General features: G+C 44.3%; 2 long non-coding RNA genes across 2 annotated transcripts; one reads left to right on the top strand and one right to left on the bottom strand.

Moving 5' to 3' along the window:
• The first annotated feature begins 8289 nt into the window (after positions 1-8289).
• On the top strand, positions 8290-10626 carry LOC140410227 (uncharacterized). The gene is made up of 2 exons (XR_011940582.1): positions 8290-8439; positions 10380-10626. It is a non-coding gene; the product is annotated as an uncharacterized lncRNA (long non-coding RNA).
• On the bottom strand, positions 10100-15264 carry LOC140410226 (uncharacterized). Its single transcript, XR_011940581.1, has 2 exons — positions 15190-15264; positions 10100-13238 (listed from the first exon to the last, which is right to left on the bottom strand). It is a non-coding gene; the product is annotated as an uncharacterized lncRNA (long non-coding RNA).
• Positions 15265-26147: the final 10883 nt, after the last annotated feature.

The raw sequence follows: 26147 nt of genomic DNA, 5'->3' as shown, positions 1-26147 counted from the left end.
TCTAAATCCGCGAACCTGTTCACATTCAGATGCAGAAAAACCTCCACCCACCTCCCTCGCTGCCGCCTGCCGATGGAGATGCCCCGCCAGCAATCCACTGGCTTTCTCACAATAATCATAACCAACCCCCCTTGCGGGCCTCCATTGCTGAACCGCCCTCCCCTTGGATAGAAGATCAAACTTCACCGGCAACCCCTTTCTCCTCACCAAATATCTCCGTTCCGGGTGCTCTACATATCTTTCACCGCCCGCCAAAATCCCCCTGATTAACCGCTGCCCTTCCTCCCGCGCCTCCCTCTCCACCTTTGTCTTGAATGAAATGACCTCCCCGCTCACTACTGCCTTCAATGCCTCCCAAACCACGGACGGCGAGACGTTCCCATTTTGGTTAATTTCCACATACTCCTCAATAACTTTCCCCATCTTAATGCAAATAATCGGGTCTGCCATCAAACCCACAATGGCAAGTCATTATTAACAATAAAGAACACACCTGAGTTCAATGGGAAATTGATGGAGTTTGGAAGTATTTGAATTTCACCCGCGGGTGTCTTTAGAGTCACAAAGCAACGTTCGCGACTTGAACGTTTCAAAGGTCAGTTAAGGTTAGATTGGTGATGCTCGGGAATCGAACCCGGGTCAACTGCTTGGGAAACAGCCAACATTGGTGACTGTGGGACATTACTCTAGATGCTGGTCTTGAATTGTACCCTCTTGGTTTTTTGTATTTATTCAACCATCTGCAATAAATTATCGAATGCACAGTATCCAAAAATCATTCACCTTGTCTGAGTATGAAGAGATAGCTGATAGCTGTAATATTTGGTGAAGCTCAAATGGGGTTTCCTGCAGCTCACCTTCGCCGCTCCCTGGACAGAAAAGAAAATTGAAATTGTTGTTCGCAAGGTTCAGGCCCCTCCCTGGTCAATAACGCGTGCCCCGTGGTCTAACTGTTAATCATAAAGCTGTCTGTAGACCTCCATTCAATTGTATCGCGACTTTTCAAATAGAGGGCACTCTATGGGGAAATAACACATAATAAAACACATTTTGATAAGCTCTTTAAAACATTTAGTTTGTCCTTGCACTGTACATTGTATTCAGTTCTGGACCCCACTTCCAGCACGCGTACCCCGCTCCTTTTCCCCTGACACTTAGAACATTGATGTGGAAATGCCAGCATTGGACTGGGGTGGGCACAGTAAGAAGTCTTACAACACCCAGTTAAAGTCCAACTGGTTTGTTTCGAATCACTAGCTTTCGAAGCATAGCTCCATCCTCAGATGTGTCATTCACTCCCTTCAGGTAAGACATGCACTGCTCCCTCTCCCCCTCTCCAGATGATGTGGAAATGCCAGCATTGGACTGGGGTAGGCACAGTAAGAAGTCTTACAACACCCAGTTAAAGTCCAACTGGTTTGTTTCGAATCACTAGCTTTCGAAGCATAGCTCCATCCTCAGATGTGTCATTCACTCCCTTCAGGTAAGACATGTACTGCCTCCTCCTCCTCCTCCTCCCTCCTCCTCACTCACTCACTGGTACACAGTGACAGCAGTGTGTACACTATACAAGAAGCGCTGCAACAAGTTACCAAGCCCCATTACCAATCAATCAACTTGTTGAGGGGTAAAAAGGGGCGAGTTAGTGGTGAGCCGCTTGGGACTGGTTGGTGATCTGCAGAGGAATAGCCATGGCACGAAATAGAGACCCCTGACCAGTAGGAGGTTCGAACCTGTGACCTTACCGTCATGAGCACCCCGCTCCAGCTCTCTGAACAAACTGGCCTTTCAATGTTTTGTTAATAGAAGTAAATATCGCCCCCTCGGGGAATTAAACCCCGGTCTCCCTGTAACAGATGAAGTTACTGAGCACTATACTAACGAGGAATAGTTACGAACCCGGCTATAATAGTTACTATCCAGCTATTTTACTGCAAACGACATTGTTCATCTGTTATCAACCTGAGTGGCAGAACCAATTGGGAACATTCATTTCAAAGCGCATCCCAGCACCAACACAACTCCTCAGAAATCAGAGATAACCGTCTGGACACATTTGTACCACATTTAGAAGAATCAGAGGTGATGTGATTGAAGCTGATGATATTTTATGGTTCTTGACAGGGTAGATGTTGGGAATATGTACCCTAAGGCTCAGCTTTCTAGCACTAATAGTCAGAGTCTCAGAACAAGGCGTCAGTCATTATCCCGGGATGAGTAAAAATGTCTTCATTCAAAGAGTTGGGAATCTTTTGAATTCGAGACACGGGAACAATTACTTTGCCTCAGCATTTAGAGTTGAAAAGCAGGATAAAGTACTGGAAGTCATAAAAAAAAGACCGTCAAAAGAGAGCTTAATACATTAACCCCAGAACAGCACGACTAACTGGGAAATGAATGGAACTAAAGCGTGACAAGCCCCGAAAACCTGACCGTTTCTACCCCATGGCCTAAAAGAAAGTAGAGGAGCACATTGTAGATGACCTAACTATAATCTTTCAGAGTTCCCTAGATTCAGGTGCAGTCCCTCTGGATTGGAAAATTGCACACGTCACTCCATATTTTAAGAAGGGTGAAAGGGGGATACCAGGGAATTGCAGACCCGTTAGCCTAACATCTGTGGTGGGGAAATTGCTGGAATCAATCATCAGGGATTTTTCTTAAAAAATAGAGTACGCAATTCTTTTTTTCCCAATTAAGTGGAAAGTTAGCGTAGCCAATCCACTTACCCTGCGCATCATTGGGTTGTGGGGGGGGGGGGGTGAGACCCACGTAGACACGGGGATAATGTGCAAACACCACACAGACAGAGACCCGGGCCGTCTATCATCGGGATGGGGTAAATAAACAACTCTAAAATTATCGGCCGATCAGGAAGAACCAACATGGATTCGTGAAGGGAAAGTCATGCCTGACTAATCTTATTGAATTTTCTGAAGAGGTCACCAAGGTAGTGAACAGGGAAATGTCTATGGATGTTATTTATACGGACTTTCAGAAGGTATTTGATAAAGTCCCACATAACAGACTGGTAACTAGGTGAAAGCCCACAGAGTTTAGGGCAAATTATTGACATGGTTCAGAAATTGGTTGAGTTGCAGGAAACAGAGAGTGCCGATAATGGGCAATTACTCTAATTGGCAGGAGGTGACAGTGGTGTACCACAGGGATCTGTGTTGGGGCCTCAATTATTCACATTAATTATTAATGACTTGGAAGAGCAACACAGTGGTGCCGGCACCACTGGACCCGGGTTCAATCCCCGTCCCTGGTCACTGTCCATGTGGAGTTTGCACATTCTCCCCATGTCTGCAAGAGTCTCACCTCCACAACCTAAAAGATGTGCATGCTAAATTGCCCCTTAATTAGAAAAAAATAATTGGGTTCATTAAATTTAGTTTTTTTTTAAATTAAATTAATGCCTTGGTTGATGGCACAGAAAGTCATAAATCTAGATTTGCTGATGATATAAAGTTAGGTGGCATTGTAGACAGCCGCGATGATAGCAAAACATTGCAAGGAGATATTGACAGACTAGGCGAATAGGTAACATTTGTGCCAGATGGAATGCAATGTAAGCAAGTGTGAGGTTCTCCATTTGGAACCTAAAAAGGATAGACGAGAGTACTTTCTCAATGGAAAGAGGTTAGGTACAGTGGATGTCCAAAGAGACTTGGGAGCTCAGGTGCCTAGATCCTCAAAATTCCACGAACAAGTTTCAAAAATAATCAAAAAGGCTAGTGGAATGCAAACCTTTACATCTAGAGGATTGGAGTAGAAAGACATAGACGTTATCCTTCAGCTATACAAAACCCTGGTCAGACTCCACTTGGAGTCACTGTGAGCAGTTCTAGGCACCACAACCTAGGAAGACTATATTGGACTTTGGAGGGAGTGCAATGTAGATTTACTAAAATAATACCTGGAATACAGGGGCTAAGTTACCAGGAGAGATTACAAAATTACAAAGATACATAGATACATAGAAGATAGGAGCAGGAGGAGGCCTTTGGCCCTTCAAGCCTGCTCTGCCATTCATCGCAATCATGGATGATCATCCAACTCAATAGCCTAATCCTGCTTTCTCCCCATAGCCTTTGATCCCATTCTCCCCAAGTGCTATATACAGCCGCCTCTTGAATATATTCAATGATTTAGCATCAACTACTTCCTGTGGTAATGAATTCCACAGGCTCACCACTCTTTCTGTGAAGAAGTGTCTCCTTATCTCTATCCGAAATGGTTTACCCTGAATCCTCAGACTGTGACCCCTGGTTCTGGACACACCTATCATTGGCAACATCTTCCCTGTCTACTCCTGTTAGAATTTTATAAGTCTCTATGAGATCCCCCCTCATTCTTCTGAACTCCAGCGAGAACAATTCCAACCTATTCAATCTCTCCTCATATGACAGTCCCGCCATCCCTGGAATCAGTCTGGTAAACCTTTGCTGCACTCCCTCAAGAGCAAGAACATCCTTCCTCAGAGAAGGAGACCAAAACTGCACACAATATTCCAAGTGTGGCCTCACCAAGGCACAGCAACACATCCCTGCTTCTATACTCGAAACTTCTTGCAATGAAGGCCAACATACCAATAGCCTTCTTTACCGCCTGCTGCACCTGCATGCTTACCTTCAGCGAATGGTGCACAAGGACACCCAGGTCCCGCTGCACACTCCCCTCTCCCAATTTACAACCATTCAGGTAGTAATTGGCCTTCCTGTTTTTGCTTCCAAAATGAATAACCTCACACTTATCCAAATTATACTGCATCTAACATTGGTTTGCCCACTCGCCCAACCTGTCCAGACCTTGCTGTAGGATCCCTGCATCCTCGTCACAATTCACCCTCCCACCTAATTTGGTATCATCTGCAAACTTTGAGATGTTACGTTTTGTTCCCTCATCCAAATCATTAATATACATTGTGAATAGCTGGGGTCCCAACACCGATCCCTGTGGTACCCCACTGGTTACTTCCTGCCAATTTGAAAAGGACCCATTAATCCCTACTCTTTGTTTCCTCTCTGCCAACCAGTTTTCTACCCACCTCAATACATTTCCCCCAATCCCATGCACTTGGAATGAAATGAAAATCGCTTATTGTTACAGGTAGGCTTCAAATGAAGTTACTGTGAAAAGCCCCTAGTCGCCACATTCCGGCGCCTGTTCGGGGAGGCTGGTACGGGAATTGAACCGTGCTGCTGGCCTGGCTTGGTCTGCTTTTAAAGCCAGCTCGTTGGCCCTGTGCTAAATCAGCTTTCATTTTACACAATAATCTCTTATGCAGGACTTTGTCAAACGCCTTCTGAAAGTCCAAATATACCACATCGACTGGCTCCCCCTTATCGACTGTACTGGTTACCTCTTCAAATAAGTCCAACAGATTTGTCAAGCATTATTTTCTCTTCATAAATCCATGCTGACTCTGACTGATCCTGCCACTGTTTCTAAATGTTCCGCTATAAAGTCCTTGATAATGGATTCAAGCTTTTCCCCCACTACCGATGTTAGGCTTACTGGTCTATAATTCCCTGCTTTCTCTCTATCTCCCTTTTTGAATATCGGAGTGACGTGAACTACCCTCCAATCTGCAGGGACAGTTCCAGAGTCTATAGAATCCCAGAAGATGACCACCAATGCATCCACTATTTCCAGAGCCACCTCCTTAAGCACTCTGGAATTCAGATTCTCAGCCCCTGGGGATTTATCCAGCTTCAATCCCATCCGTTTCCCCAGCACCATTTCTCTACAAATGTTGATCTCCCTCAATTCTTCCTTATCACTAAATCTTTCATTCTCCAACATTTCTGGGATCTGATTTGTGTCCTCATTTGTGAAGACAGAACCAAAGTATGTATTTAATTACTCAGCCATTTATTTTTCCCTTATTATGCATTTCCCTGTTTCTATCTGCAATGGGCCTACGTTTCTCTGTACCAATCTTTTTCTCTTCACATATCTGTAGAAACTCTTAGGGACAGTCTTTATGTTCCCTGCAAGCTTCCTTTCCTACTGTACTTTCCCCTTGTTAATCAATCCCTTCGTCCTTCTTTGCTGAATTCTAAACATCTCCCAATCCTCAAACCTATTATTTTTCTTGGCCAATCTGTATGCTTCTTCCTTGGATCGGATACTATTTCTAATTTCCTTTGTAAGCCATGGATTGGCCCTCTTACCCCCTTTGCTTTTGTGCCAGACAGGAATGAACAGTTGCTGTAGTTCCTCCATGCGTTCCTTGAATGTTTGCCATTGTCTATCCACTGTCATCCCTTTAAGTAACTCTCCTCAATCTATCAAGGCCAACTCACGCCTCATATCCTAATAGTTCCCTTTATTAAGGTTCAGCACGCTAGACTCTGAATCAATTCCTTCACTCTCCATCTTGATAAAAAATTCTATCATGTTATGGTCGCTCATCCGAAGGGGTCTCATACAGCCAGATTGGCAATAATTCCATTCTCATTACACAGTACCCAGTCTAAGATGGCCCTTTCTTTAGTTGGTTCCTCCACATATTGGTCAAGAAAACCATCCCGTATACACTCCAGGAATTCCTCCTCTACAGCATTGTGGCTAATTTGATTTGCCCAATCTATTTGAAGATCAAGGTCACCCATGAGCATCGTACAGTAGAGTAAAATGAGACATGGCTTCACTAGAATTTAGAAGGTAAAGATGATCTGATCGAAGTATTTAAGATCTGAGCGAAGTATTTGGATTGACAAAGATCAATTATTTCCACTAGTTAGGGGTTGTAAAACTAGGGGGACATAGTCAAAAAAATTAGAGCTAGACCATTCAGCAGAGATGTTAGGAAGGACTTCTTCCTCAAAGGGTGGTAAAGGTTTGGAACTCTCAACAGCAATTGAAGCTAGAACAGTTATTAATTTTAAATATGAGATAGATAGATTTTTGTCAATAAGGATAATAATAATCTTTTATTGTCACAAGTATGAAGTTGCTGTGAAAAGCCCCTAGTTGCCACATTCCAGCACCTGTTTGGGTAAGCTGGTATAGGAATTGAACCCACGCTGTTAGCCTTAGATTCTGCCTTACAAGCCAGCTACCGTAGCCCACTGAGCTAAACCAGCCCACAACGTATATGGGCCAAAAGCAGTTATGTGGAGTTACGCCACAAATCAGCCACAATCTCATTAAACAGTGGGACAGGCTCGAGGGGCTGAAAGGTCTACTCCTGTTTCTTTGTGCTTATGTTCCTATGCTCCTATTAAGACAGAGATCAATATCTCCCAGGGTTCAATGGGATTCATTGGGGTATGAGAATAGTTCAGGAAGGTTCAATTAGTGACTTTTACTGTCCGCCGTTTCTTTGGAATGGTGTTGGAATTTATGACCATCATGTTAAACCAGGTCAGCCAGGCAAGAATTTTGGGCTTCAGGTATGTCATAAATTCTGGTGCGATATCGTCACATCCTGCTATCTGCCATACGTCAAGCCCCTTGGCACCTTGTTTAGTTCTTCAAACTCAAAGAGGACGGGGCTAATGTGTTGCTGATGGTGTCTCAGTTCACCCTGTATGTTACTTTTGGTGTTTTTGACCAGGGATGCCTTTGCTATGGCAAGTAGGTGGCTGGAAACATGGTTGAAAGTAATTGAGGGGCGACTTTAAATGAGTTTGTATACTGCCCCTCGGCAACAGATTAGGCTCCAGCACTTCCTACTGGAGTGCGTGAGGTTTAGCTCTGCTACAGCTCTTTTGTTGAAACCAGGGACTCTCTTGTTCTAACGGACACATTCCCTGTCTATCCACTTATTTAAGTCACTCTTCATTTTGTCCATTATTTAATCCACGAGGAAATGTTGACTTCCACAGGACTCCTACGGTGCAGAAGAAGGCAATTCGGCCCATCGTCTCTTCACCGACTCCCTGCCCTATCTCCGTAACCCAATCTAACTTGCACATCTCTGGACATTAAGGGGCATTTTTGAGAATGGCCAGCCCACCTAACTGTGCAAATTAAGTGCAAACTAAACACAGTCACCGGAATTGAACCCGGGTTTTATCTGTTAAAAGCCACAAACAGAAAGGTCCAGTTTTCTCTTGGCGTTTGACTGAAATCAGCTTTGAAAATGATGCAGTTTCAGGCAGTGCAGAGATCGGGACCCAGCCCCGCCCTTCATTCACTCAGATTGGTTGGAGGACCGGCAGCTCTTGGTCCTCCAGTCCTGGCCACAACCCCTATTGGCCAGTAATGGACGTCAATCACTCGGGCATTGTGAGCTGGAGCATGCGCAGTGCAGACATGAAGCTGGCCTCCGGAGGCTGCCCAGGAGGTCGGCAGGGAGTTGGCGGGTGGGGCTGTCAGACTTTTCCTAAATGTCCTGTCAAGACCTCAACCCCGAATAAAGAGCTCTCGGTCCAAGATCTGATGGGCGGCAGCTGCCGACTCTTGTTCCGGAGTCAAGCCCAGGTATGTGCGGCAGCGCGCATGAGCAGACTGAGGGACATCCTGAATCAGCCCCTCATGATGCAGGGGATAAAATATTGTCATGGATCAGAAATTGGATTTAACAGGAAACGGAGAGTAGGTATAAATGAATCATGCGGGGGGGGGTTAAAACATTATCAGTGAAAAGAGTTATTAGGAAACAGAATAGGTATAAATGGGTCAGGGTGTGGGGTAAAGAATTGACATGCATAGGAGATTGGATAGGTGACAGGAGAGTCGGTAATATTGTAATGAAAAGAAGATTGGATAGTTAACAAGAAAGAAAATAAGTATAAATGTGTCATGGTGGGAGGGTAACAGGAAAGAGTAGAGATAAACGTCACAGTGTAGGGCAGCAGCTCACAAACTGGAGTCCACGGGACCCAAGGGATCTCTGGGAGACTCCCAGAGGGTCCATGGTAAGAGAGACATATTTTCAAAATTTGAAAAATGCTGCAGTTTACCAATTAGCAACTGGCTTCTGGAGAAGGCAACCTGTGATTGGGCGAGCATGGACAGCAGGGCAATGGGAAGAGTGCGCCTCAGAAGGCAACTCAGTGTGCGAGACGGAGCACAGGGGCAGGGAATTGGGCCTCAGAGAGGTTGCGCTGGGTACCAGACTGGACCTTGGAACAGTGGCCAGAGTGTGTTCTGGTGCGAGTGGGGCAGAACACACCTAAAAGCAGGTACTGAAGCAGGCCTCAGAGCATGAGAAGGAGGGGTAAGTGTACGAGAGGGCGAGTGAGTGTTGAGAGGAGAGGGGAGGGGAGGGGGGGCAGCACGATGGCATAGTGGTTATCACTGCTCGCTCACAGTGCCTTGGGTGACTGTGTGGAGTTTCCATTCTCCCCATCCTGCATAGGTATCCTTCGGGTGCTCCGGTTTGCACCCACATTCCAATACTAATCTAATACCGAGTCATGGCAGGATGCCTGATGAGGAAAGGTTAGACAGGCTCGACTTCATCTGCTGTAGTTCAGAAGAATAAGAAGCCACTTAATTGAAACATACAAGATCCTGAGGGGTCTTGACAAAGTGGATGGAGAGGAAATGTTTCCTCTTGAGGGAAAATCTAGAACTAGGATCACTGTTGAAAAATAAGGGATCATCAATTCAAAACAAATGGGCAGAACAGGGAGCAGATCAGCATCCCCTGCTTCCGGAACCATTAAACCATTCCAATCAGATGGTTACCTCCATCCAGGGAGATCAGCATCCCCTGGCTCCGGAACCAGTAAACCATTCCAAGGAGACGGTCACCTCCATCCAGGGAGATCAGCATCCCCTGGCTCCGGAACCACTAAGCCATTCTGAGACTGGCAACTCCATTCAAAGAGATCATCACCCCCTCCCTCCATTTGTCTAACCAGGGACCAGTGAACTGTGTACAGCCGTTCCCAGCCGTATGTCTTTTCCCCTGTTTAGCTGATGTCTGATATCAAAACTGCAGCTTCTTAATAAAATTCTTTCAATTACCGATGAATTTGAACCTCTGTGATACTGGCAATAAAATTTTACACTTGTCTAACTGTGGACTGAAATAGTCCAGAGTAATGATGAGGTGTTAGTTGTGGCTCACTGGTCACATTCCTATCTCTGTCTGGAGGCTGTGGGTTCAAATCCATATCCAGAAACATGAGTGTAAAATTCAGGATTTTATTTTGATGCAGTACTGAGGGAGCCCTGCCCTGTCACAGGTCCTATCTCCCAGATGGGATCTTCAACTATAGGCATCTGCCCCTCAGTTGGTTGTAAAAGTTTCCATGAGGTTATTGTAAAGAGCAGGGGAGTTCTCCCTGCTGTCCGGCTTAATATTTATCCCTCAACAAACATCACTGAACAGATTCTCTGGTCACAATCACATTTCTATTAGTGAGAATTTGCTGCACAATTTGACGACTGCATTTCCTACATTACAACAGGGACCACACTTCAAAAGAGCCTCATTGGCTGTGAAACACTTTGGGACATTCTGAAGTTGTGAAAGGCTCCATATAAATACAAAGGAGAAAAGACCCAAAAATGAAAGTCAGTAACAGGACATCAATCAGTTTCCTCTTGGACTCAAACTGATGTTATCAACCATCGGAATGAACATGGTTCAGTCGTGTGTGTGATTAACAGCAGCAAAACCAGCACAATAAAAAGGTGCAGTCACTTGTAAATTCACTGGTGTCTCAGCAGGATAAATGTTAGGTTAAATCACTTTCCACACAGTGTGGGTACACTGGTTACTCAGCAGATTACTTGTACTTTGAAAGTTCTTCTCATAATTCAACCATTTAAAGTCTATCAACATGAACCAGCTGGTTTACTGGGTTGCAATGACTGAGCAAATTCCTTCCCCGCCTACACACACACACACAGATGAACAGCCTTTATCCAGTACAAGTGTGCTGGTGTCTCAAAATATCAGTCAGAACATTTAATCCCTGTTTATCAGTGAGAACAAGTTGATGTGAAATGCAGGCTTAACCAAGTGAATCCCTTGCCCCACACACAGCAGTTGAACAACCTTTTTTAATCCATTCAATGGATGTGGGGTTCGTTGGCTAGGCCAGCATTTATTGACGATTCCAAATTATCGTAGGAAGGTGATGGCGAGCTGCCTTCATGAACCGCTGCAGTCCAGGTGGTTTAGGTACGGGACACCCTCTGTGCTGGTAGGAAGGGAGGTCCAAGATATTGGACCGAGTGACAGTGAAGGAAAGGTGATATATTTCCAAGTCAGAATGGCGAGTGGCTTGGAGGGGAACTTCCAGGTGGTGGCATTCCCATCTGTCTGCTGCCCTTTTCCGTCTAGATAGAAGTAGCTGTGGGTTTGGAAAGTGTTGCCAAAGGAACCTGACTGACTTCCTTCAGTGCATTTTGTAGATAGTATTCAAGGCTGCAACTGTGTCAGAGGTGGAAGGAGTGAATGTTTGTGGATGAGGTGAAATCAAGTGGGCTGTTTTGTCCTGGATGGTATCAAATATCTTGAGTGTTGTTGGAACTGAACTCATCCAGCCAGGGGAGAGTATTCCATCACACTCCTGACCAGTTCCTTTTAGATGGTGGACAGGCTTCGAGGAGTTAGGAGGTATGTTCCTGGCAATAGGATTCCTAGCCTCCCACCAGTCTTTTCGCATGGGTTTTGTATGTTTAGGCCAGTTCAGTTTCTGGTCAATGGTAAACCAAGATGTTGATAGCCTCTCCCCAGTATGAGCTGATTTCTCTCTCAGCAGAATCCCTCTGATTTTAATATCTTCCTACAGTCACAGCATTTACACTGTCCCTTCTCAGTGTTAACAAGTAGCTGTTTACTGAGCTGCGATGACTGAGTGAATCACTTCCACACACAAGGAGCCAGTGAATGGCCTCTCCCCAATGTGAATATGCTGGTGTTCACTGAGATGAGGTGAAGCGGCGACTTCCTTCCCACACGGTCAAATCATTATGAACCTGCTTGTGTGACACTAGATTAAATGCCCGAGCAAATCCTTAAGATGAAGAGAGATTGAACAGTTTAGGCCTAAACTCTCTCAGTTTAGAGGAATGAGGGGAGATCACATTGAGGTATACAAGATGATAAAAGGTATGGATTAAGTAGACGGAGAGGATGCTTTCTCTTGTGGGCCATTCTAGAAAAAGAGGTCATAGATTTGGGATAAGGTAGAAAATTTAAAACAGAGTTCAGGCTAAACTACTTCTCCCAAAGGGCTGTGAATCTGTGGAATTCGCTACCCTAGAGTGCGGTGGATGCTGGGACAGTAAGTACATTTAAGGAGGAGTTGGACAGATTTTTAATTGGCAATGGGTAGAAGGGTTATGGAGAACGGGCAGGATGATGGAGTTAAGGCCAGGATGAGATCAGCCATGATCGAATGGCAGAGCAGATTCGATGGGCCAAATGGCCTAATTCTGCTTCTATATATCTTACAAAATGTCTCCCCCTCAGTGAACTTGTTCATGTTGAATTAAACCCTCGTTGCTCTTAAAACACTTCCCACAATCAATGCATTTAAATGGTCTTTCCTCAGAGTGAACTTGTTTATGTTGAACTAAACCTCCAGAGCTCTTAAAATACTTTTCGCAGACAGAGCATTGAAAAGGTCTGTCCTCAGAATGAACTTTCTGGTGTTGAATTAAACCCCCAAAATTCTTAAAACTTTTCTCACAGTCACAACATTCGAAAGGTCTCTCATCGGTGTGGACCTGCTGGTGTTGAATCAATCCCACATTGCTCTTAAAGCTTTTCTCACAGTCAGAGCATTCAAAAGGTCTCTCTTCACTATGAACCTGCTTGTGTGACACTAGATTAAATGCCCGAGCAAATCCTTTACCACACACAGAGCAGGTGAATGGTTTCTCCCCAGTGTGAGTGCGTCGATGAATTTTTAGCTGAGAGAGGGATTTGAATCCCTTCCTACAATTCGAACATTTCAACAGTTTCTTCATGGAGCGGGTTTTCTTGTGTCGCTCCATGTTGAATAATCAGTTGAATCCTTGTCCATAAACACAACACATGTATGGTTACTCCAGGCTGTGAATGGTGTCAGGCTGTATAACTGGTTAAAGCTCTTTCCACAATCACTGCACTGAAAAGTCTCTCTCAGGTATTGGTGTCTCAGGGCTTTTCCAGCCACACTGATGTTGGAAAACCTTTCTCAGATAGAACAGACAGAACATCTCCTTCCACATTCAAAAGCTGATGATATTCAGATTATGATGAATCGAGAGACTATGTCAGATCTTGATGTGTTTTTGGTTTAAGTTTCCGTCTGGAACTCCATTCCAAGAACCTGGAAAGGAAGTTTACAGATGTTATCAATGTCAGTACAGGATAGAAATTCAGAACAGACAATTCTCGTTTCTATGGAACATTGTTCTATTGTTTCTCCAAAATTGTGGTTAAATCAAACAAAACGGTGCAAAACTCAGCAACAAATTCAGAACAGAAGCAAAGGGAACTTTAATCTTTTTGTGATCCCCGGTGTCCGGGAAAGGGGCTGTTTAGCACAGGGCTAAATCGCTGGCTTTGAAAGCAGACCAAGGCAGGTCAGCAGCACGGTTCAATTCCCGTAACAGCCTCCCCGAACAGGCGCCGGAATGTGGCGACTAGGGGCTTTTCACAGTTACTTCATTTGAAGCCTACTTGTGACAATAAGCGATTTTCATTTTCATTTCATTTCCACGAGACCCTCTATACCCTATTGTTTCTCCAAAATTGTGGTTAAATCAAACAAAACGGTGCAAAACTCAGCAACAAATTCAGAACAGAAGCAAAGGGAACTTTAATCTAAATGTGATTTGCGGTGTCCATGAGACCCTCTATACCCCGAGGTGCCCAATGGCCATGGAACATAACAACTGTACTGGTGAACACCACATCCTCCGTCTCCAGAGCCTCCCAAACACAGACCCAGCCACAAAGGAGCAGCAGAAACTGGAGTGATTCATCCAACCCCTGCCATGGCTACCACCCATCCTGGATCTGCCAATTCCAGTTTGAACCAGACCCAGGAACAGGTTCAGGAGATGATCCTCAAACTTATCTCAGTTTCCCTCCACATTGAGAGCCAAAGATTAGGAGCCTGCAGTGATCAGATAGTGAGGAGCAGCCACTTCAGGTATCTATACTGGGGCTGCAACCTCTCACACTGAATATACACACAGCCCACAGACCGTAGGTTGTAAATATCACCGGCAGTCTGGGAGTGGATGAAGCTGCTTAAAAACATGTTGCCCATAATGTCCCCAAGGAGGCACGGGAGGATTGAGAAAAGCATCAAGGGAGTTAATGCTGAGAGCACTTTGTGTGAAAATAAACAAAGTGGGTCAGGAAGAGACCATGAGGGCAACAATGGGAATGGAGCATTAGGCCAAAGGTGATGTCAGTAATACTGAGAAAAATATCAAAGCTAAACGCCCCAGATCTAAATGTTTGAAGCATTGGCAATAAACAAGATGAAACACAGCACAGATATAAATGAATAGGTTTAATTAAATAACTAATGTGAAGACATGGCTACAAAGTGACCAATGTTTTCCACAGAATCTCTTCAGTGCCGAAGGGGCCATTCGGCCCATCGAGTCTGCACAGATCTTCTGAAAGAGCACCCTACCTAAACCCATTACCCTGCCCTACTCATAATCCCACATAATCTGCACATCTAAATTGGAACAAATTCCATGGAGCCACTGACTTTCAATTCTCAGAGTTACAAAGCAGCGTGGACAGAGGCAAACCCCGAATCCATCTCTTTGCCTGCTCCAAAAAAACATTTCAAACTGAATCCAATTCATGGTCCCCGCAAGAGACATATACCAGATCGAAGCTGACAAGAACAGGCATTACACCCGATCTCAGGTTTTCAGAGGAAGCTGCAGACTGAGTGGATCCATTTCTTCAAATCATCCAGAATTCCAGTTTGACTGGGACTCTGAAACCGCGCGCACTCCCTCTTCCCTCACCAAGATGGCCACCCATATGTCCTTCTTCTCAGAATCGGCCCAGCTTTCCTCTCCCAGAATGGCGACTGGTTGCCTGGGTAACCCCGACCTGTCAGTCAGAGGTAAGCCCCGCCTCCCTGATTCGCACTGATTCCCACAGGCAAGATGGCGGCCAGCCATCCGCTCCCCGGGGTCTGTCACCGCGGGGTCAACACAGGGCCTGAGGCCTCTTATTTGGGGCCTCAGACCTACCCCAGAAGTTTATAAAGTTTTCAGGCCACCGGCGGTTTCCATTCCTACCCTGTGTTCACATTCCGCTCCCGCCTCCCGCACCGTCCACTCCTCCACAGTCCATCACCATCACTAACATTGAGCATGCTCAGAGCACACACCGTTTCAGCACCTGCGCATTGGTGTCCTCTAGTCATTGATAGGGGACTTTCTGCAGCTCAAAGTGTTTGGGGTAAATAATCCACCATTGGGGACATAAAAGTGTTGGCATCTCAATTGAAATCGGGGTCAGAGCGGAAGCACATAAATGATAAATAAACCCATCCCTAGGAGATTACATGTTTTACCTGTCTGTGTGGATTTCCTCCAAGTGCTCCGGTTTCCTCCCACAGTCCAAAGATGTGCAGGTTAGGTGGATTGGTCATGAGCAATATGTGAGTTTATGGGGATAGGGTGGGAAGTTTATGGGGATAGGGTGGCATAGTAGCACAGTGGTTAGCACTGTTGCTTCACAGCGCCACAGTCCGAGGTTCGATTCCCAGCTTGGGTCACTGTCTGTGCGGAGTCTGCACATTCTCCCTGTGTTTGCGTGGGTTTCCTCCAGATGCTCCGGTTTCCTCCCACATGTCCCGAAAGACGTGCTTATTAGGTGAATTCGACATCCTGAATTCTCCCTCTCCCGGCCAGGCAGTGGAATATAACAACTAGGGGCTTTTCAAAGTAACTTCATTGCAGTGTTAATGTAAGCCTACTTGTGACAATAAAGCTGATTATTATTAAAAGTGGTACTAAATGGTGTGCTCTTTCAGAGGATCGATGCAGACTCTGGGTGTTAAGATGGAGTCATGCCCATTGCTGACCATTTTAAGTGTCGGCTTCGCTGTTGCTGCAAACAGTGACGTAGGCCTTCGCCTCGCTAATAGCCTGGAGGCATATCCTGCTTGGATGGAGGTCTCCAGCGCCACCTAAGGCTTCTGCCTGCTGAGGGGACTTAATGGAATTCCTGTATCCGGAGAAGATCAAGTTTATGATGAGGGGGTCAGTGCAGGACTTTTACTCCAGGTGGCAGCCATTCATTGCCTTTCCAGGGAGCTGATTACCTTCGGCTATTAGCGGGGGCGGGGGGCAGGAGGGTTGGTGCGGATGGCTCGTTCATTCGGGTCTTCTTTGTGGGGAGGACCCTGGGGGATTGAGGGGAGGTAGCATTGGTGTTCTACTTGGTTGGGATATGTCATGTTGTGTTAGGGTTATTTTGTAATATTGTAAAATGTTGCTTGAATAAAAATATTTTTAAAACTACAAGAAGACAATCTATCTGACCAGTGAAATAATAATATGCGATGATATCCTTTGGTAGGAAAATTACAAATTGTAAGAAAGTTAAGAATCCGGAAAAGTTTTCTTTCAATTTGTATAGTTCTGATCTATGTACTGCATAAAGGACAAAGAAGATTTTGCGAAAATATGAAAAAGTATTTTCAAGGATGACATTACAATTGAGAGTTTGCTGTTCAGGTGAAAGATTGGAGCTTCTTTGAGGATTTATTTTAGAAAATAACTGCTTTTATTAATGGGATAGCGGAAATGTGATGCCAACGGTTCCATATGTGGGAGAATCAAAGGCTTAGGGCTATATGATTGTAAATAATAACTCCAACAGGAAAGGAAGGAACCATTTATTTTCTCTGAGAACTGCTGGAATAGTTGCAAGAAGGGGCTGAACAATAGCTTTTGAAAGTAAACTAATGGAATAGATGAGAGAAGGAGGATTAAAAAGGTAAATTGAAAGGCTGAGAGGAGATAGTTGGAGTGGAACGTGTCTCAGACAAAATCTAAACACAAACTTATTAGTGGGGCCAGATTATCTGTTGCTGAGTTCTATGTTCTTTGTAATTCATTGTAATCGTCTGTTTGTAATGTACATTTTCATTGACACATAGAGAATGGATCGAATGGATGTTTCTCTGACGCAATTCTGTTCGGCAGAGATGAACTAATGCTTGGATCCACACAGATAAAGACTAGGAGGTGGATCAATACTCCAGCCCACAAAACCCCCATCATAAAATATTTTGTCAATGACTCAATCCCTGTCCCTGGCCTGGTCTGAGACTGAAACAGACCATTTTGACTTGTCTGACACCCAGTAGCAAATAAGCAGAACATCCTTCCAATTAAATATGGGAAAGAGGAAAAAAACTGTCTTCAGACCCTGCTACTGACTCCACTCTCAAAACATCAACTCATATCTCTCACTTGCAACACTCTGAGGCTGAACCAGACTGTTCACAATCTTGCTGTCAGATTTCACCCCAAACTGAACTTCTCACTACCTAGCAGAAGGGGAATGGTCATTGAGGAGTGCACAATATTCAGCACCATTGCGACTCAAATGATATTGAAAGAATCCATGTCTAAATGCAACAAAACCTGCACAATATCCTGGCTTGTGCTGTCAAGTGACACTTAACATTAATTCTACACAGGTGCCTGACATTGACCATCTTGAATAAGAGAGACTACAACCATCGCCCCTTGACATTCAATGGCATTATCATCATTGACTCTCCACAACAAACATCGAGCTTGTCGGGGATGGGAACCTGAAGGGTGGCCCAAATTGGAAGGAAGGAGCGTTGGTAACTGGAAATAGTAATGGGCCTAGAAGGCAGGAGAAACAAAGCAAAGCATCGAGTATGCATCGACTATGGAATCGTGTCAATGGTGCATACAGCATTCACAAGGTAGATGTTCTAATGGCACGAAGAGAGGTAAATGGGTATGATATAATTGCCATCACAGAAACATAGCTGCATGATGACCAAGGCTGGGAACTGAATATTGAAGGGTATTCAACTTTAAGAGGACAGACAAGAAAGGAAAGGAGGTTGAGATGCTCTGATAATAAGGGATGGGTTCAGTAGTAAGGGAGAATCTCAGGTCGGAATGCATGGAACCTATTTGGATGGAGCTAAGAAACAGTAAAGGGCAGTGGACAATGGATGGAATTGTTTATAGTTGACCAAATGGTAATCAATCAGGAGATGGAAGAAGCAATTAGCATGGGAAATACTGTGATCGTAGATGACTTCAATCTACACATAGACTGGTTAAACCAAGTAAGCACTAACGCTGAGGAAGACGAGTTTCTGGAGAATGTTTGGGATGTATTTCTGGAGCAATATGTTGAGGAGCCAACTAGAGTGCAATTGCAGTGCTAATGTAAGCCTACTTGTGACAATAAAGATTATATATTTCTTTATTTTAGAGGACAGGCTATTCTAGAACTAGTATCATGTAACAAAAAGGGGTTAATTAATAACCTTGTTGAAAAAGCTTTTCGGGATGAGTGACCGCAATATGATAGAATTTTACACTATGTTTGAAAGTGAGGAAGTTCAATCTGAAGCCAATGTGTTAACATTGAATAAAGGAAATTATGAAGACATGAAGGATAAATTGACTTAGTTGGTTTGAGAAAATGCATTGAAAGTTATGACTGTGCACAGGCAATGGCTAATCTTCAAAGGACCATTGCATAGCATGCAGCACCTATTCATTCCTTCAGGGTGCAAAAAACTCAAAAAAGGCCAGTCAACCATGGCTGACAAATGAAGTTCAGGATTGTATAAGATGCAAAGAAGAGGCTTATTAAGTTGTCAGCAACAGTAGTAAACCTGAGGATTGTGAGCTTTTTAACAGCAAAGGAATGCCAGGAAACTAACAAAAGGGAGAAGAGAATAGGAAGGCAATCTAGCAACAAACAAAAACATAAAAACAGAGTGTAAAAGCTTCTATTGACCTGTATAATTGAAGAGTTTGGCTAAGCCAAATGTGGGTCCATTGCAGGCAAAGTCAGGAGAATCTGTCATGAGGAATAGAGTAATGGCAGAGAAGCTAAATGAATACTTTGTATCTGTTTTCACTGAGGAAGATACATCTAGCTTCTCCTACTTCTCCCAGAAGTAAAGATCCAAGAGACGAGAGACAATGCAGAGTTAAAGGAACTTAGTATAAGTAAGAAGGTTGTATTGGAGAAATTAATGGAACTGATATTTGTTAAGGCCTGTGGATCTGCTATTTTGCATCCCAGAGTGTTGATAGAAGTTGCTACAGAGATAGTGGATGCATCGGTGATCACCATCCAAAATTCTATATATTTTGGAATGGTTTACAAAGGTGATACAAAGCTAGGCGGGAATTTGTGTTGTGAGGCACTGAAGGCAAGCATATATGTTCAGCAAGATATTAGGCAGACTAATTGAATGTTAGCTATTATTGCAATCTGATTTGAGTACAGGAGTAGTGAGGCCATGTTTTAATTGTACAGGATCGTGGTTAAACTATACCTGGAGTGGTGTGTGCAGTTTTGGTCCCCTTACTTCAGGAAGGATACTATTGCCGTAGAGGGAATGCAATGAATGTTCATCAGACTTGTTCCAGAATGGAGGTGTTCTCATTGAAATCAGCAAAATACTTAAAAAAGAACAGACAGGGTAAATGCAGGTAAGACGTTCCCTTGGTTGGGACTCTAGACCCAGGGACCACAATTTCAAAATAAGGGGGATGCCATCTCAGACTGAGATGGGGAGAAACTTCCTTTACTCAGAAAGTTATGAATCTTTGGAATTCTCTATCCCAGTAGGCCATAAAAGCTCAGTCGCTGTGTATGCTGCCACCAGAAATTTATAGTTTTCTGATTAACAATGATGTAAAGAGTTATGGATATAGTGGGTGTAAAAGGCATTAAAGTATCCGATCAGCCATGATCATATTAAATATTGCAGCAGAATCTGTGGACTGAAAGGCCTAATCCTATCCCTGTGTTCCTATATTTCTACCAATAACCAAAAATTCACTTGGATTAGCCATATAAATACTATTGCCAAAAGTCTAGGTCACAGGCTGGGAATTCTGTGACACATAACTCACTTCCTGATTCCCCAAAGCCTGTTAGAATCAACAAGGTACACGTCATGAGCCTGGTGAAATATTCAGTAATTGCCTGGGTGCGTCCAACAACACTCAAGAAATTTGATATCATCCGAAATAAAGCAGCCTGCATGATTGGCACCCCTCACTCACTCCCTCCATCACCCACGCACAGTAGCAGCAGTGTGTACCATCTACAATATCCACATCTTGAATTAACCAAGCCTCCTTAGATAGGACCTTGAAAATCACGAGCTCCATCACCTAAAGGAAAAAAGCAAAAGATGCATGGGATGCAATTCGCATACCGCTGCAACCGGTCCACGTCAGACACAATTTCCCTGGCCCTACACTCATCCCTAGAGCATCTCGAAAACAAGGACTCCTACATTAGACTTCTATTTATTGACTACAGCTCCGCCTTCAACACCATAATCCCAGCCAAGCTCATATCAAAGCTCCAAAACCTAGGACTTGGCTCCCCACTCTGCAACTGGATCCTCGATTTTCTGACCACCAGACCACAATCAGTAAGAATGAACAACAACACCTCCTCCACAATAGTCATCACCGGCGCCCCGCAAGGCTGCGTACTTAGCCCGCTACTCTACTCCCTGTACACACACGACTGCGTGGCAAAATTTGGTTCCAACTCCATCTACAAGTTTGCTGACGATACGGCCATAGTGGGCCAGATCTCGAATAACGATGAGTCCGAATACAGGAGTGAGATAGAGAACCTAGTGGAGTGGTGTAGCGACAACAATCTCTCCCTCAATGTCAGCAAAACTAAAGAGCTGGTAATTGACTTCAGGAAGCAAAGAACTGTACACACCCCTGTCAGGATCAACGGGGCCGAGGTGGAGATGGTTAGCAGTTTCAAATTCCTAGGGGTGCACATCTCCAAAAATCTGTCCTGGTCCACCCACGTCGACGCTACCACCAAGAAAGCACAACAGCGCCTATACTTCCTCAGGAAACTAAGGAAATTCGGCATGTCCACATTGACTCTTACCAACTTTTACAGATGCACCATAGAAAGCATCCCATCAGGCTGCATCACAGCCTGGTATGGCAACTGCTCGGCCCAGGACCGCAAGAAACTTCAGAGAGTCGTGAACACCGCCCAGTCCATCACACGAACCTGCCTCCCATCCATTGACTCCATCTACACCTCCCGCTGCCTGGGGAAAGCGGGCAGTATAATCAAAGATCCCTCCCACCCGGCTTACTCACTCTTCCAACTTCTTCCATTGGGCAGGAGATACAGAAGTCTGAGAACACGCACGAACAGACTCAAAAACAGCTTCTTCCCCACTGTCACATAACTCCTAAATGACCCTCGTATGGACTGATTTCATTAACACTACACCCTGTATGCTTCATCCGATGCCAGTGCTTTTGTAGTTACATTGTATATGTTGCGTTGCCCTATTAAGTATTTTCTTTTATTCCCTTTTCTTCTCATGTATTTAATGATCTGTTGAGTGCTCGCAGGAAAATACTTTTCACTGTACCTCGGTACACGTGACAATAAACAAATCCAATCCAATCTAATCCAATCCAATCACCACCAACTGAAAGTTATTCTCCAAGACACACATCATCCTGACCTGGAAATATATCACTGTTCCTCCATGTTGTTGGGTTATAATCCTGAAACTCCCACCGGAATAGCACTGTTGGTGTAACCTACATCACAGGGCAGCACGGTAGCACAAGTGATTGGCTTCACAGTGCCAGGGTCCCAGGTTCGATTCCCTGCTGGGTCACTGTCTGTGCGGAGTCTGCACGTTCTCCCTGTGTCTGCATGGGTTTTCTCTGGGTGCTCCGGTTTCCTCCCACAGTCCAAAGACGTGCAGGTTAGGTGGATTGGCCATGATAAACTGCGCTTAGAGACCGGAAAGAGTTTTTCTATCCCGGTATGTGATTCTTATCTTAAGGTCTGGCCTTCTTTTAACTTCTCATTGGCTTTAACTAATTTATAATTCACTCAATTCGGCCAAACTGTCTGTCTATCAATTTTAAGAGATATATGTATTTAAATATCTTGGTGCAACTTTCCCACACATCTGCATCTATCATTAATTAGAAAACACAGTTTTTGCTGAGAAATTATATCTCCAGACTGGCTGGTTCCATAGAAATGGAACTACTCGTACTGGACAGCCACCCAGTTTTTAAACATACAAAGGGGCCTTTTAGCTAGTTGACGTCAATGACCTCACAGTTTCAAGCGGCTTGCAAAATGTGAAACCTGAGAAAGAAATTACAGAAATTAAAGAGTATTATCTGAATTAACCCTTAGTGGATTCCCAGCTAATGTTGCATGAAGTAATGCTTAATATGATTAAAGTTAATATATTCTTAATGAGTTCTCAATTAGACCTCTATAATCTCCCCTTACTCTCATGGTTATAGCTGATTAGAAAAGTCAATTTCTATCAAAGTAGTGCACAGATAGAATCATTGAACCTCTATAGTGCAGAATGAGGTCATTCAGCCCATCGAGTCTGCACCGACGGAGGCCCACACCCTGCTCCATCCAAAATGGAGGACGTGTGACTAAGTGAGCATCTCTCGCTGATCATAACGGACAAATGCCCATTCTTGGGATCACTATTGGATTATTTAACTATAATGTTCAGACAGGCAACCGAATACCATCCCACAGTCAACGTGAACTACACCATGTTTTATGTAGAGCCAGAGCCACAATAAGATGCTCGAAAACAGTTGTGTTGATAATCACATTAAAAGGGTTGATTCCCTCAATACCTCTGCTCGTGTCTCATTGTTAACATGATTCATTGCTAATTTTATATCTGTATTGTTTGACCACAAACCTAATTGGAATACAATCCATTTTCATTGTGACCAATCTTGACTACACGAGGCTCTGTGCAGGCACAGGATCGGGCTGTGACTGGAGCATGCTCAGTTTGCTTTTTGAATACGGATCCTCTCTGATCAACATCGGGTGAGAAATAATGAGAGGGAATAGAGCTGGTGGGAGAAATGCAACCGACGGGGTGGGGGAGGAGTGCAGGGATATTTCTTAAATACCCTGCTTCAGCCTTAGACCCCAAATACCAAACTACACCATCTTTATTGGGAGCAATGTGCAACTGAGCACATGCTGGACCAGGTAGCAGGCGGAGAAGATATTGTGAATTTCTATCCTGGACTGACAGTGATGGATTTTGGAAACTCCTTTTACAGGAGGTTGGAAGGGGGGGGGGGGGAGTTGCAGAGGGGAAACTAAAATCTTTGTCTCTTGTGAATAATTACTGGAGACATGATGGTGAGTGTTTCTAATCCCTGTCTCACTATCCCGGTAATGTCAATGGATTGCAGATTGCGGTGTTAGTCTATACTTGCTTCTCCTCGTTCTTCTTCCAGTTCCAGGCTTCAGGCTCCAGTGAAAATGTGGGGCAGTTGTTGGGCTCAGATCCCACAGGGGTGCAAGATGGAGGAGATTCTCCAGATTGGGAGAGATGAGGCCATTGAGGGATTTGAGAACAAAGATCAGGATTTTCAAATTGAGGTGGTGTTGAACCAGGAGCCGAGCACGATGGGGAGACTTGTTGTGAGTGCGGACATGGATAGCAGAGTTTTCGATGATCTCTAGTTTATGGAGGGTAGAATATCAGTGGCCAGCCAGACGCATGTTAGAATAATCATGTTTATAAGTAACAGTTGCAATGATGGAAGTTTTAGAAACAGATGAGCTGAGGCAGGGGCAGAGTGAGACGATCATGAAGTGGGAATAGCCGGTCTTCGTGCAGGTATGTATCTGAAGCTCATCTTCTGCTCAAAAGTGACGCCGAGTTTTTGAATCGTCTCATTTAGCTTCAGATAGTTGGTGAGGAGAGGGATGGAGTCGGTGGTCAGAGAGTTAAGGCAATAACTTCAGTCTTCCCAATATTTAATTGGAGGAACATCCTGTTCACCCATTACCTGAGGTTAGACAAGTCAGGTGCATGTGAACACCATCAGCTCCAAGTTCCCTCCAACTCACTCACAATTCAACATTCCAGCAGCTTTCGCAGTCACTTTTTCCCGCCCCACAAATGACCAACTTCATTCATCTCAATTTCACAACCTACCTTTGTGTTTTTATGGGTTCCGTCTCACTCCATTTTTTCTGTTTTAAATCAATTCACATGGTATTAGAAGGGGAGGATTTGATGTTAGGGAACTGAAACTGAAACATTGCACCAGGTTCTGACAAGAGTCACGCCTAATTCATCGCAACCTTAATATTATTATAATAATATATATTATTATAGATCCGATTGTAAACATAGAACTGAACATCGCTGTTCACAGCGGAGAGAAACCATACACGTGTTCTCTCTGTGGACGAGGCTTCAGCAGAAACACACGTGGATTCACTCCATGGAAAGCCATGGAAATTAAAAGACTGTAGCAGGGATTCAATTACCCATCCCAGCTGAAACATCATGGGAGCAGTCAAGTGTGGAGAGGCCACACAGCTGCTCAGAGCATGGGAAGGGATGCACTCAGTTATCCAAACTGCTGACTCGCCAGAATGCTCACTGTAAAGAGAGACTTTTTAAATACCCAGACTGTGGAAAGTGCTATAAAAGTTCCAGGGACCTGATGTCCCATCAATGTAATCACACTGACGAGAGACCGTTCAAGTGCTCTCACTGCAGGAGTGGGTTCAGGTGATCAGTTCAACTCACACTAGAGTGAGGCCGTTCACCTGCTCCAAGTGTGAAAAGGATTCATTCAGTTTCCCACCTGCAGACACACCAGCGGGTTCACAAGTAACTACAGTTACTTATTATTAAAGAGGTTACAGCAGGATACTAAGAAAGTTTAATGCAATCCGGTCGTGTCAATATAGTTTTGTGAAAGAGTAATCATGTTTGGCAAATCTATTAGAGTTCTTTGAGGGAGAAACAAGAACATGGATAAGGGAGACGCTGTAGATGTGGTGTATCTGGATTTCTAAAAGGCATTTGCTATGGTGCAACATCAATGGTTACTACACAAAAATAAGAGCTCATGGTGCAGGAATTAGCATGAAGAAGGGATCGGTTACCTACAGAAAGCAGATAGTAGGAATAAATAGGTCATTTCAGGTTGTTCACTGTCACTATTGGAGTGCCACGGGAATCAGTGATGGAGCCTCAATCATTCATAATTTGTATCAATGACTTGGAGGAAGGGACCGAATGTGTGGCAGTTACATTTGTTGATGACAGAAAGATAGGTGGGAGGGTAAGTTGTGAAAAAAACTTAAGGGGTCTCAAAGGTGTAGGTTAAGCCATAAAAATTGACAGATGGGCGTATACTTTCAGAAAATGTAACTTGTCCGCTTTGGGAGGAAGAGTAGAAAAACAGCAAGTTATTTAAGTGTAGAGATTACACAACTCTGTGGTACGGGGGGGATCTGTGTGACCTGGTATTAGAGTCACAAAAAGTTAGCATGCAGTGAGTAGGAAGGCAAATGACAGGCTGGAGTGTATTGCAAGGGGGATGAAATATAAAGCAGTGTTGTTTTGCTCCAGTTGTACAGGGCAATGGTGAGACCATATCAGGAGCACCGTGTACAGTTGTGGACTCCTTACTTTAAAAAAATATATAATTGTATGAGAAGCAGGTCAGAAAAAAAATCACTTGACTGATTCCTGTGATGAAGGGGTTATCCCATAAGGAAAGGTGGAAATGTTGCATCTGTATCGAAGAGTAAGAGGTGATCTTATTGAAACAGATTAGATCCTGAGGGGACCTGGCAGGGTCGAATTTTTCTTTCCCTTCTGGGATAAACGAGAACTCGGGGACATAGTTTAAAAATAAGGGTCTCGATCGACTTCTAGTGGCGGCTATGAAGGAGTAAGCCGCACATTTGGTGGCTCCACTCGGGTCTGACTTTTGGACCTTTTCCCCCGATTTTTTACCGGACTTGATTTGAAAGATTGATGATAGTGGAAATTGTGAGCTAAATTCCCACATTGGTGCATGGAGAGAAGGACTAGAAGTGCTCACAAAGGCAGAAACAGAAGGACAGAGAAGGCTTGGGCTGAAGCAGCACCGGGAGGAAGCATAGCAGAGGACCGGAC

The sequence above is a fragment of the Scyliorhinus torazame genome, chromosome 4 (genome assembly GCF_047496885.1).
Source record: "Scyliorhinus torazame isolate Kashiwa2021f chromosome 4, sScyTor2.1, whole genome shotgun sequence".
Lineage (NCBI taxonomy): Eukaryota > Metazoa > Chordata > Chondrichthyes > Carcharhiniformes > Scyliorhinidae > Scyliorhinus > Scyliorhinus torazame.
Note: the sequence above shows the minus strand (reverse complement) of the source record. Positions and strands in the feature narration are given on the sequence as shown.